This window comes from Physeter macrocephalus, chromosome 21, assembly GCF_002837175.3.
Source record: "Physeter macrocephalus isolate SW-GA chromosome 21, ASM283717v5, whole genome shotgun sequence".
Taxonomy (NCBI): Eukaryota; Metazoa; Chordata; class Mammalia; order Artiodactyla; family Physeteridae; genus Physeter; species Physeter macrocephalus.
The window spans coordinates 15,799,125-15,811,899 of record NC_041234.1 but is presented as its reverse complement, the minus strand read 5'-3'; the positions used below and the strand labels follow the sequence as shown (position 1 = coordinate 15,811,899).

At 35.0% G+C, this 12,775-nt stretch overlaps 1 protein-coding gene across 15 annotated transcripts in view; it reads left to right on the top strand.

Moving 5' to 3' along the window:
* Window positions 1–12,775, top strand: part of DMD (dystrophin) — a 2,398,628-nt gene that overhangs the window by 1,572,284 nt on the left and 813,569 nt on the right. The gene's annotated exons all lie outside the window — the stretch shown is intronic.

The window sequence follows — 12,775 nt, the reverse complement described above, 5'->3', positions numbered from 1 at the left end:
GAACCCGTGTCCCCTGCATCGGCAGGCGGACTCTCAACCACTGCGCCACCAGGGAAGCCCCAAAATACGTTTTAATCTTGATATTTTTAAACATCATAATAAAATGATTTCATTCAGAAGAGGGCAGACATAGGACTCCTTTTCAACGTGCTGAATTTCTTTCTTTAAAGGAATGAGTTTTGGAAAACAACAAACATTCTAGCCAGAAAATGTTGAGATGAAAAACAGCAGTCCATTGTCATGTCAGCAAAACTATCAAATGTGTTTATGTATTCGAACACTCCTGGATTAATTATTTTCTAAAATATTTTGTTCTGCTTTAAAACCATGAGGATTAATAAGTCTTTTAGATGCATCAATCCCAAAGCAAGTACTGCAACATTGCTTGTAGTGCTGTCCAAAATAACTTTTTGCAGTGATGGCTTTGTTCTCTATCTGTGCTTTCCAATTCTTTGTGGATTTTGAGTGCTGAAAGTGTGGCAGGTACAACTGAGGAACTGATTTTTTAATTGTATTTAACTTTAACTGATTTAAGTTTAAAGTTATATTTAAATAAAGTGGTTTTTATTTTTTAATTTTTAAAATAAATTTATTTATTTATTTTTGGCTGCGTTGGGTCTTCGTTGCTGTGCGCGGGCTTTCTCTAGTTGTGGCGAGCGGGGGCTACTCTTTGTTGTGGTACGCAGGCTTCTCATTGTGGTGGCTTCTCTTGTTGCAGAGCACAGGCTCTAGGCGTGCAGGCTTCAGTAGTTGCAGCACGTGGGTTTCAGTAGTTGCGGCACGTGGGCTTCAGTAGTTGCGGCACGTGGGCTTCAGTAGTTGTGGCACGTGGGCTTCAGTAGTTGTGGCATGTGGGCTTCAGTAGTTGTGGCTCACAGGCTCTAGAGCGCAGGCTCGGTAGTTGTGGCGCACGGGCTTAGTTGCTGTGTGGCATGTGGGATCTTCCCGGCTCAGGGCTCGAACCCGTGACCCTTGCACTGGCAGGCGGATTCTTATCCACTGCACTACCAGGGAAGCCCAATAAAGTGTTTTTTAAATGAAACTTCTAACTTCGAAAATTGAGGATAAGTGATTATGCAGTGTATTACCACCACCACCCCCGTTTTTTCCTCTGAAGTGCATATTCTGGAATACAGTGATTTATATAAAATTAACAAAAAGGAAGACTGATTTTTTAATGCTATTATTAAAATAGCTAATTTTAACTGACACCTCAACGACTATCTTAAAAATATTAAGCTATTATAATTTGTTATGATTCTTCTTCCTTGGGTAAAATTACACAGATCCTGGCTTAATTTCCCATGAATTTTGGTCAAATGAAACTAAACTAATGAACAAAATAAACAAACACCAAATAAAAAGCAGTGTTTCCTAAGAATCCGAAAGACCTCTATAGCAGCCAGGCTGCTGCTAAGGTCCTTTAAGCAAATCAGTGCAAAGACTGCTGATGTGAAAGACTGTGAAAATCAAATAGCTCTTCCCTTGTTTTAGAATGAGTATGGGCTAGGAGAGAGGGGGAAAGAAAAATATGGGGTTAATTTGTAACAGCACATTCTGTGGTGTGCATGTGTCATATTTACATTTTAACTTCTTTGTGAGTTTTATTGTCCTTAGGGTTTAAACAGTATATGATCAAAATCACATATGTAGTAAAGAGTGTGTGGGTAGGTGGATAGTTACGTGGGTGTAAATCCCTATAAAATCCATTTAGAAGATAAACGATAGCTCTTGAAGTTTGGACAAATCAATTTCACCTATTCGCTTTACTTGTCTAATGCCTGTGGGTGCTGTTATAGGGCTTGTTGCCTAACTTTAGGGGAGGTTCGAATCAAGGTGAACAGTCAAAAAATATTTTCCATGAACTATGTGTATTATTAAGGATTATTTTACCATGAAGTTAGTTGCTTTTACTGCAAACTAAGAAATTAATGAACAAGCATACTGCCTGTGAACACCAAGGTTTATTTAAAAACCAATATGGGTTTAGTGTGGTAATAAGGGCAGAGTTCTCCAAGGACTGCAAACCTGTTTATTGTACATCAAACTTCACTGACTTTGAAATCTCCCTAGAAATGTTCCCTTACCTCATCATGTATTATGCATTTCATATCTTCAGCAATAATAACAAAATTCAGGTCTGGTAATGGAGTGGTTATGCAATGAAACTAATATACACTGTGATTTGATACAGGAGACTTCACTGTTACTTTCACTTAAAACTAGAAGCAGTATAGGAAATATAGATCTTTAAACATTGTAAATAATAGCCACATACTTTAAAAAAAAAATCCACTTACTTGTAAAGTAAAATCCCAAGAATTATGCCATTGGGAGGGCAACTGTCCTAAAAATGAATTGTAATTGGTCACTTTAAGATTGTATATGGATTTATAATTTTTAAATGTCTGGTGGCATATAACCATAATGTATATTTTTGTTTTATATTCTTCTTTCTTTTATTAAATTTCCAGAGGGAAAGAAAGTAAATGACCTCCTAGTGAGAGATATTTTACCATGAGACCACTTGTAAAAAATAATTGAGTTTTGTGCCTGAGAATATCTTTCCTAAGTTCTGGTTCTCTAGTAGCTTTAGTTTATTGAGATGGAAAAATATGCAGGGTGAAATGAGGTCTCCAAATATTTCATACCAAATGTATTTTATCCAAAGGAAGGTAATGTTCTACATGAATTATGTAATTGGTAGTACTAAATTTTGGAAGTTTAAAAAACTTCCAAGAGAGTAGTTTTTAAGATGCCTTCAGAATACACTGTTACTTAGCTTTTATCAAGGTGGATGAGTATTGGCAGTGAAGGTTTATACTTAGTCATACAGTGGATGACTTAAATCAACTAAAAAGGCAGTAGATTTATGGATAGTATATAGGGGAACGGCCTGAACAAAAGTAGTTACTAGGTATGTCATCACTGAATTAATTGAATGTTCCTGCGAGTGCTGTAATTAATGTAAATCTAGTCTTGTCTCTAGCTCCAGAATCCATGACATCAATATAGCTAACAAGAAAATATGTCAAGATTTTAGTCTTCTACGTGTGTTCCTTAATCCTCTTGACTTACCAGATCCTACCCTTTAATACTCCTGTGTTCCCCAAGTCACATTTCATCAGAGCAGCTGCCAGGCAAGACCTGTTCTTGCTGTTCTAGTGAGCTTGGCCATTCACACTTAGACTAAAACAAAAAGAAGAGTTAGAAATGTGACATATGTGAGAACATAAGTACTTTGAAGAGAGCTCTGCTTTTATTTGTCAGCTTTGCCTTCTCTCTTCCGTGTCCTATTAGCAAAAGATTGATTGGTTTGTGTGATTGTTCATTTAACAAACGTTATACCATGTAAGGGAAGGTGGTCGGGGTACACAAATATATAAATTCAGTTGTGGCTGTGTGTGTGTGTGTGTGTGTGTGTGTGTGTGTGTGTGTGTGTGTGTGTGTGTTCAAGCTTTTTTGGAGAGGTAAGGAAGGAAGATACAAGTTGAAAGAGAAGAGTAAAGTAAAGAAAGAAAGCAATAACTGACAGGATCTGATGAAGTAGCACAGATAATAAATGCTACAGAATTTATCAGAAAGAATAATTATTTCCATCCAGAGGGATCAGGCAATCTTCTCTGAGGAGATGGCACTTTCATTACACAAAACATGAAGGATGGAGAAGGGTTTTATATGTGTCAATTAGTAAAAGAGATAGTTTATTGAGGGAAAAGAAGACATTTTAATGGCAGAGTAGACGATGACCGGGAAACAGAAGGAAGAAAAGTCAAGGGGCGTAACAAGAACAGTGAAGTCAACATTTTCACCAAAATGGAGTTTTGTAATTAGAAAGATGTGAAGAATGGTAGATAAGGTCAAATTGTTGCAAGCTATTTTTTTCAAAGGGCAGGCTAAAGAATTTGGAGAAAATTGCGAATCAGTCCGATGATTTAAGCAAGAAAATGAAACAACGAGTGGCAATTTTGGAAGTTGAATTTGGTAGTTGCAAGGGCAATAGGACTTTATCATCCCACGTATTTTCAAAGTTATGAAGAAATTGTAGTAAGATCCAATCAGTAACTAAAGGAATTTATTTCAGGAAATGCTATGAAAGAAAGTGGACTTTCTTTTGTACTCGTATCAGTCTGTTTTCTCAAAGTCATGTAGTAAAGGGAAAGGGAGAGAAAATAATACAGTGTTAAGAGCATGTGCTTCTAAACTTCACTTATTGGGTTCAAATCCTCGTTCAGTTACCTGTTATTGGCTGTGTGACCTTAGGCAAGTCACTCAGCCTCTCTGTGTCAGTTTTTCATGTGTAAAATGGGGACAATAGTAGTACCTACATCATAGAGTTGTTATTACTAAATGTCGAGATATCAAAAACACTTAGAATAAAGCTGGGCACATTGTTAAGTACTGCACAAATATTCTGTTTCTGTAGAAGAAGTGTACATGTGTACTTATGTAAAATAGTCATTTTCTTATTAAAAAGCAGTACATATTCATTGCAGAAAAATTAAAAATGCAATTAAGAAAAGGCAATCTGTTACCCAGAAATTGCAACTGTTAAACTTTTGGTACGGCGTACATTTTTCCATATCACTAAATATTTATCTACAGCACTTTTTAAATGGCTGCAGGGTATTTCACTGGATGGATGTCCCGTAATTTTCAAGCCATACCCTGTTGGTGAGCATGTAAGCTATTTTCGATGTTTTGCATCTATATATGAGGCTATGGCAAACATTTTTATAGTTGAATATACGTACACATCATTGTCACCTTAAGATAAACTATTAGAAGTAGGAGTGTAAGAGTGTGTTTATATTTGGATATGTACTGCAAAAACTCTGCCCCATTCACTCCCAACCCCAACCCTTGGGGATATTCCAACATACTTGCTTACCAGCAGTGTATGAGAAGGGCCAATTCCCTGAACTATTGTTATTGTATGATACCACCATTTAGTAATATAAGATAAAATTGTTTAAATCGTTGCCAAATCAATCGATTTGAAGCTCACTGTCTGAATTTTGTTCCCGTAGTTCCTAGTGAAGGTAAACAGTTTAACAGACTTATAGGTACCCTATAGCACAGGGAACTCTGCTCAATATTCTGTACTAACCTAAATGGGAAAAGAATTTGAAAAAGAATAGAAAAAAATAGACTTATACGTCAGTTATAGTTCTTTCACGAATTGTCTGTTTCTGATCCTTGTTCATTTTTCTTTCATTTGAGCATTGGTCTTTTTCCTATTGATCTATGACAATGGTTTTATCTTAAGAGTGTCTGTGAAGTTATATAAGATGTATTGTTTTTGGTTTTGATTTTTCTTTTGCTTATTTGATTTTTTCTGTTAGAAAGTTTTATATTGTAAATTGAAGTTGATCTCTTTATGGTTTTTAAATAAAAATTATAGCATTTACATCAAAAGTAAAAGAACCTTTTTAAATGAATAACAAATCTACCAAAATATGTAAGTTACTTATTGCAGTTATATGAAGATCATTTAATCAAGACTTTGGATTAATCGTAATCTAACAATTTATTCAATAAGCAATCTAATTTATCTTGCAGTCTCATATAATAGAGTCCTGAATTAACAAATATCAAGTAGTAGTTCTTTTGTTTTCAAAATATGTTTATATTTGAAATATATTGAAATACATTTCATTTATATTGTTTTATATTAAAGTTGACATCTAAATGTGTATCTCATTAGTGATAATGCAAATTAATGGTATAGACTGTTCTCACAAAAATGAAAACTTTTGAAAAGTGTGAATTTTAATACTCCATTTATCAAGTAATATGGTAGGTTTGGAAAGATAGCAGAACATATGTTTTGGGAGGGAAGAGAAAAGGAAAGAGTAGAATTTGGAGTCAGGAAAACCCAAATGTTTAGAGCCAAGTTTTTTCACTTACTAGTAAACTTAGGAATATTATTTATAGCTTTGAGCCTTAATTTCCTCATGTGTTAATTGAAAGGAATGAATACTTTTAAGGCTTTAAAAATATTTGCATGAAATTTTTTGAATTGAAGGAAAGGAAATGCATAAATAAGAAGTGCACAAATAATAACAATAGAAGTTGATGGATTTTTTTTAAAGTTTTCATACCCATGCTCCTAGAACCCAGATCAAGAATTCGAACATTAGCCTAGGAGTCTCCCTCATGTTTCTTCCCAGTTATTAACCCTTTCCCAGCTACCACGCTCACGCAAGGATAAGTACTTTTCTGATTTCTAACACCTCTATTAGTTTTGCCTGTCTTTGAAATTAATATAAATGGAATCATTCGGTACCTGTATATGCTCTTATGTTTGAATTCTGTTCATCATTATTTTTGTGAGATTCTTTTATGCTATTGCAGGCACGGTAGTCTGTTTTCTTATTCTCTTTATAGTGTCCCATTGTGTGAATATACCACAGTTTATCAATTCTACTGTTGGTAGGCATTTGGGTTGTGTCTAGTATGAGGCCATTATGAATAATGCTGTTATGATGTACATGTCCTTTACTGCATGTATGTGCATTTTTCTTCAGGATATACTCGAAATAGAATAGCTGGGTCATAAGATATGTGTGTGTTTGGCTTTGGAAATACCACCAGTTTGACAGTATAGTTTACCAATTCACTCTCACCAGCAGTGTATGAGAGTTCCATTTGTTCCACATCCTCATCAAGAGTATGTAGTTTCATTCTTTTTCCTTTTAGCCATCCCAGTGGATGTGAACTGGTACCTTATTGTGTTTTTATTTGTGAGCATCTGATAATTAGAGCCATTTTTTGTATCCACGTATGTGAAGTTCTTGTGCAAATCTTTTGCCCATTGCGGGGAAAAATAGTTACCTGTCTTTTTCTCATAGGCGTCAGAGTTCTTTGAATACAGCTTCTCTGTCAGGTAGATGCATTGTGAATGTCTTCTTCCAACTTAGGCCTTGCTTTTTTCTCCTAATGATATCTCTTGATGAATGAAGTTCAATATATCAATCTTCCTTTATGGCTAGTGCTTTTTATATCTTATTTAAGAAATAATCACTTACCCTAAAATCATCAAGATATTTTCCCATGTTTTCTTTCAGAAACTTTTATTGTTTACCTTTTACATTGAGGTCTACAGCAATCTAGAATTAATTTTTTTGTGTACGGTGTAGAGTAGGAGTCAAGATTCTATCCAGTTAACCTGGAACCATTTATTGAAAAGATCATCCACAATCCACTTAACTAAAGTGGGCACCATTGTCATAAATTAAGTAAATATATGTAGTCTATTTGTTCTCACAGCCATACCACACATAATTAACTATAATAAATATTGATATCTGCTTGTAAACATTCTTAAACTTTGTTATTTTTCAAAATTGCCGTGGATATTTTTGGCCCTTTGCATTACCATATAAATCTTAAAGTTGGCGTGTCAATTTTTATTAAAAACTAGCTGCTGCAATTTTGTTAAGGGTTGCATTGAATTTACGCACTATTTGAAGAGAACTGGTATTCTTACAGTATTGGAACTTTTAATTGGTTCCTTCAATTGGCTCCTTCCAATAGAGGAACAAGGTATATTCCTCCTTTTGCTTAGGTTTTCCTTAATCTCTCAGTAATGTTTGTAGTTTTTAGGGTAGATGGCTTGCTTTTTGGTATGAATTACCAAATTACTCCCTACAAATGTAAGAATTTATCCTAAAATGTAAGAGTGCTTACTCTCCAGAATTTTGACAGATAACCTTTTTAAAAAGCCAATATAATAGACAAGTGATGGTATATCATTGCTGTTTTCATTTGCATGTGATTGATTACTTAGTGGTTGGACTTTTCTCTTGTTTTTTGGTTGTTTGCATTTTTTGCCAAATTCCTGTTCATATTCTTTATCCAATTTTCCAGTAGATTTTCCGTCTCCATTGTTTGAAATGTCTTTTTGTATGTAATAATATTACCCTTTGTCTGATAAATGCTACAAGTATTCCCAGTTGTTATTTGTTTTTAGTTCTGCTGCCTTAATTTCTAGATGAACAATACAAATGTTATATTTAATAGTTTATCCACATTCCTACCACTTCTAAAGGGCTTCCCGACACCAATATTCCATTCTAGTTCTGCTCTTATTAATATTTTTACACTTAACACTTTAATTTCTCTAGAATATTTTTGGTGTAAGATATAAGTCAGTATTTAGTATCTGTTTATTTCTAAAACAGTCACCTCTATTTATCTTAATACTAAAACCTCTACACATTTGAAATTAAAATTGAAAAATTGAAAGTAAAGGAAACCTAATCTTGTGTGAAATTAGGTCAAGATTTGGTTAGATACTAAATTAACACATAAGGCAACTGAATGTGTTTAAGTGTTTTCTTTCACCACAGGCCACATGTTGTATGAAGAGCATGGTTTTTTAATACTTAAAAAGATTATTAGGAAAAATGACACATTTTACTAGTAAAGTGTTTCTGTCCATATTTTGATAAGAATATGAAGTAGTAAATATAACAGTAAATTGCTTTAAAACACATAGAAACTGACACAAAACTTACTCTTATTTTACATCATAAATTATTTGTATCTGTTATCTTTTCCATGAACTATGTAGAAGAAGCCATCAGTTCCTGAAGACTGTTTTGAAGGGCGGAGAGGGAGCACAGAAATTACGTGCTAGAAGGTCTCAAATTACACCCTATCATTAACTAAGTGATGTCGTCCTGGGAAAATAATCAGATTTTTGACTGATGGCTTTAGACATGTTATATCCTATTAATCATGATTTGTTATTAAAATATATAAAGTATAATTTCTCACCACTACTTTTTGGTGAGAAGAAAAGCTAGTAGTTTTCCTTTGTAAATTAACTTATATCATTGCAAAGGTAATACATTTATATTTTTCAAAAATTAAAAAATATAGTGAAAAATCCCCCACCCCATTTACCATCTGCCCTACCATCCCCAAACATTGATTTTTTTTTTTTTTTTTTTTTTTTTTTTTTGGCGGTACGTGGACCTCTCACTGTTGTGGCCTCTCCCGTTGCGGAGCACAGGCTCCAGATGCGCAGGCCCAGCGGCCATGGCTCACGGGCCCAGCCGCTCCATGGCATGTGGGATCTTCCCGGACCGGGGCACGAACCCGTGTCCCCTGCATCAGCAGGCGGACTCTCAACCACTGCGCGACCAGGGAAGCCCCAAACATTGATTTTAGTTCCAGAAATATACCTACAAGATGAATTCCTAGAAGTAAAAGTTCTGGGTCAAAGGTTATATGCATTTAATAGATATTGCCAAATATCCATCCCATTGGCTGTGTATAAGAGTCTGAGTTTTCCACAGCCTTGTCAGCATAGTGTGTTTTTAGACTTGGATTTTGTTCTCAGTACAATAGTTGAAAGTTTTAGATCTCTCATTGTGGCCAAAGCGTAACTTCTTTTTGTATGTTTAAAATCCATTTGTGGTTTTTTTTTTTTTTTTTTGAACTGCCCTTAAATTTTGTCCTATTTTCTTTTTGGTTGTTGGCCTTATTCATATTAATTTGCAGATGCTCTCTTATGGGTTAGGAAAATTAATACATTATCTGAGATGTCCGTCACAAATATTTTCTTTCATAATTTGTCATTTGTCCTTTAACTTTGCTTTTAGTTTTCTTTACCATGCATAAGTTTCTGATTTTTATATAGTCCAATTTACTAATATTTTTGTTTTTTAATTAAAGCTGTTTAACCTGAGGATAAAATTACATTTTTTTTTATGTCGTTGACTACTCTGGACATGTATTGCTTCTTACATTGAGAAGAAAAGAAATCAATGCTGAATCTGGAAATTGTTTTTCTTTCATTCAACAGATATTTATTGAAGACCTATCATGTGTAGGAACCTAGTTCATCCAGAAATTAAATGTAAATAACAAATTAAATAGTATAAAGTAAATGCTATGATAGTGGGAAACACAAGGTCTGTGAGGCTGTATCTAATGTAGGTATCATAACTAAGCTGAAAACTACTTGTGCCCCACAATCTCATTATAAGTGGTCATTTAATTATTCCAGATGTTAGTCAAATCTCACCCATTGTACTATTTTCTGTCGGGGGTTGTTCTATCTCTATAAACAGGAAGGGGTGAGTTAGGAGGATGAGAAGGAAACCAACAGCCTTCACTAAAAGTTATCCAGATTTCTGCACTTATATATAAAGCCTAAATGAAACGTGAACTATTTGGGGATCAGATATAAAAATGATTTTGCAACTCGATTTTAGAGATTTTAGGAATGTATGATGGCTATTATTTCCAGTAGCTTCAGAATCTAGAGGCTCTTAGATGCTGTACCTTGAAGCAATAAAATGCTTTTCACATTTACTTGTGAGTAGAAAATGATCCAGTAAAAATAAACTGTTTAGTACCCTCCTTATAAATGCTGAAAAAGATAAGTTGAGGGCATTATTAGATTATATATTATATGCATGGAATTATATTTGTGATATCAGCTATAACACACTCACATGCGCATATTGGATTGGCCAAAAATCCGTCTTACGGAAAAACCCAAACGAACTTTTTGGCCAACCCAATACATGTATAAATATACTTCAGCGCTATAGATGTCCTCATGGGTTAGAACTCATGAAATTCAAATAGGCCTTCATCTAGTAGTATGTTTACTTGGCTTTATAGCAGGATACAAGTGAGACAAAGCAGATACAGTATCATGATTCATTTTTCATGGGCATACGTTCCATGCTACCCACACGCATTGCTTCTTTTGACTCCTTATCCACACAGGGAAAAGCTGCCAGGGGTGAAAGCCAGAGTTTGTGCAGGTCACTTTAAATAGAAGCCGCAGCCTCTATTTCCCTTCTGTCTTTTACTCCATTTTAGTCATATAGGCCCAAGGTCCTAATATCAACTCACAGCTTCTCCAATCCAGGCATAGTTCCATACAACAAGCAAGCCAGCCCCAGCATTTCCCATTCATCTTAAAGTTAGTGTCCCAAGGAAACATTGTTGTGGGAACCTAAGGTCAATCCCAGGCTGGCCTGCATCAGCCCAGGCTAGATGTTAACCCTTTACTCATGCATTTGCATGCATTTTACAAAATATATACAAATGTATTCACAATATATTTCAAAATACATGTTGTCCACATACAGTAAGAGCTTATATAATGTTCTTTCCCCTACAAATTAATTGATTGGTTATTTTGTCCACTAATGTATCTCCTTTTCACCCTACAACTCTTGGGTCCAAATAAAGAATATAATGCTCACTAGTTAGCTCTTTTAGAAGTTTCTGAAACGATTGGTCCAAAGTATGGGGCATTGTTTAGATGATGTGCTACTATATTAGTATGCTTATCTAGTTTACTTTTAAAATGTTTTCTATTATTACCCATAATATCATGATAATATATAATGCATATTGTAACATTTGTGTTCATATTACAATGTAATATATTTATATTATTAGTAGAGTATAATTAATAATATCATAAAGAGTTGCCATTGCAACTTCACACTCTTTATTCCTGCGTACCTGTTTCAGCCCTTGATAATCTGAAGAAAAAGGCTTTACTCTTGCTTATCTGTCTCTCTGCATACACTTGAGTTGGAGCAGTAATCACTAACATTGAATGATTTTATTATCATTCACTATCATGCAGAATATTGCTGTAAACTATTTACATGGATTACTTTATTTTATCCTTACTATGACACTATGAAGCAGGTACTATCGTTGTCCTCATTCTCTAAGAGGAGGCATTAGGAGTTAAAGAAAACTTGGCTAAAGTGTTAACAAAAGAGATGGAACCTTTTTTTTTTTTTTTCTGGCCGCGGTGCATGCGGGATCTTACTTCCCAGACCAGGGATCGAACCCATGTCCCCTGCAGTGGAAGCACAGAGTCCTAACCACTGGACTGCCAGGGTATTCCAGAACCCCAATTTAAAACCAAGCAGCATAACTCTAGACCTCACAATGTTGAACAGCCTACCACACTGCTTCCCAAGTTATTTACGGTTTTCAACCAGGGATAAAATTATAGAAGGTTATAAAAGTGGGATAATAGTATCTGTATGATAGAGTTGTTGGGCAGATTAAAGAAGACAATAAATGTGAACCTTCCAAACACGGTTGCTTGGCACATAGTAAGCCCTTAATAAAAATCACTTATAATCATTCCATGATAGTTTACTCTAATTCACATGTTCTTTTTACTTCTCATTCCAATCATCTGATACTGTTTTACTTGGTTATACTAGAGCTCGCAAACTACAGATCCCCAAAATGCTTACCTCACCAGTCTTCTTTGTACATAAAAGAATTTCCTTGTACAATTTTCCTTAACATAAAAGAAAGTTAGAAACAAATACAAAGGCAGAGAGTCTGGCATATAATACACAAGACACCATTATATTTAATGAATGAGTGGTTAAGTGAAGAATACACTTCTTTACTTTCCTCGGTCAGAGTTGGGTGTGCATTTGTGTGGGTGTTTTGTGTTTTTTTTTTTTTAACATCTTTATTGGAGTATAATTGCTTTACAATGGTGTGTTAGTTTCTGCTTTACAACAAAGTGAATCAGTTATACATATACATATGATCCCATATCTCCTCCCCCTTGCGTCTCCCTCCCTCCCACCTTCCCTATCCCACCCCTCTAGGTGGTCACAAACCACCGAGCTGATCTCCCTGTGCCATGCGGCTGCTTCCCACTAGCTATCCACCCTATGTTTGGTAGTGTATATATGTCCATGCCACTCTCTCACTTCATCACAGCTTACCCTTCCCCCTCCCCATATCCTCAAGT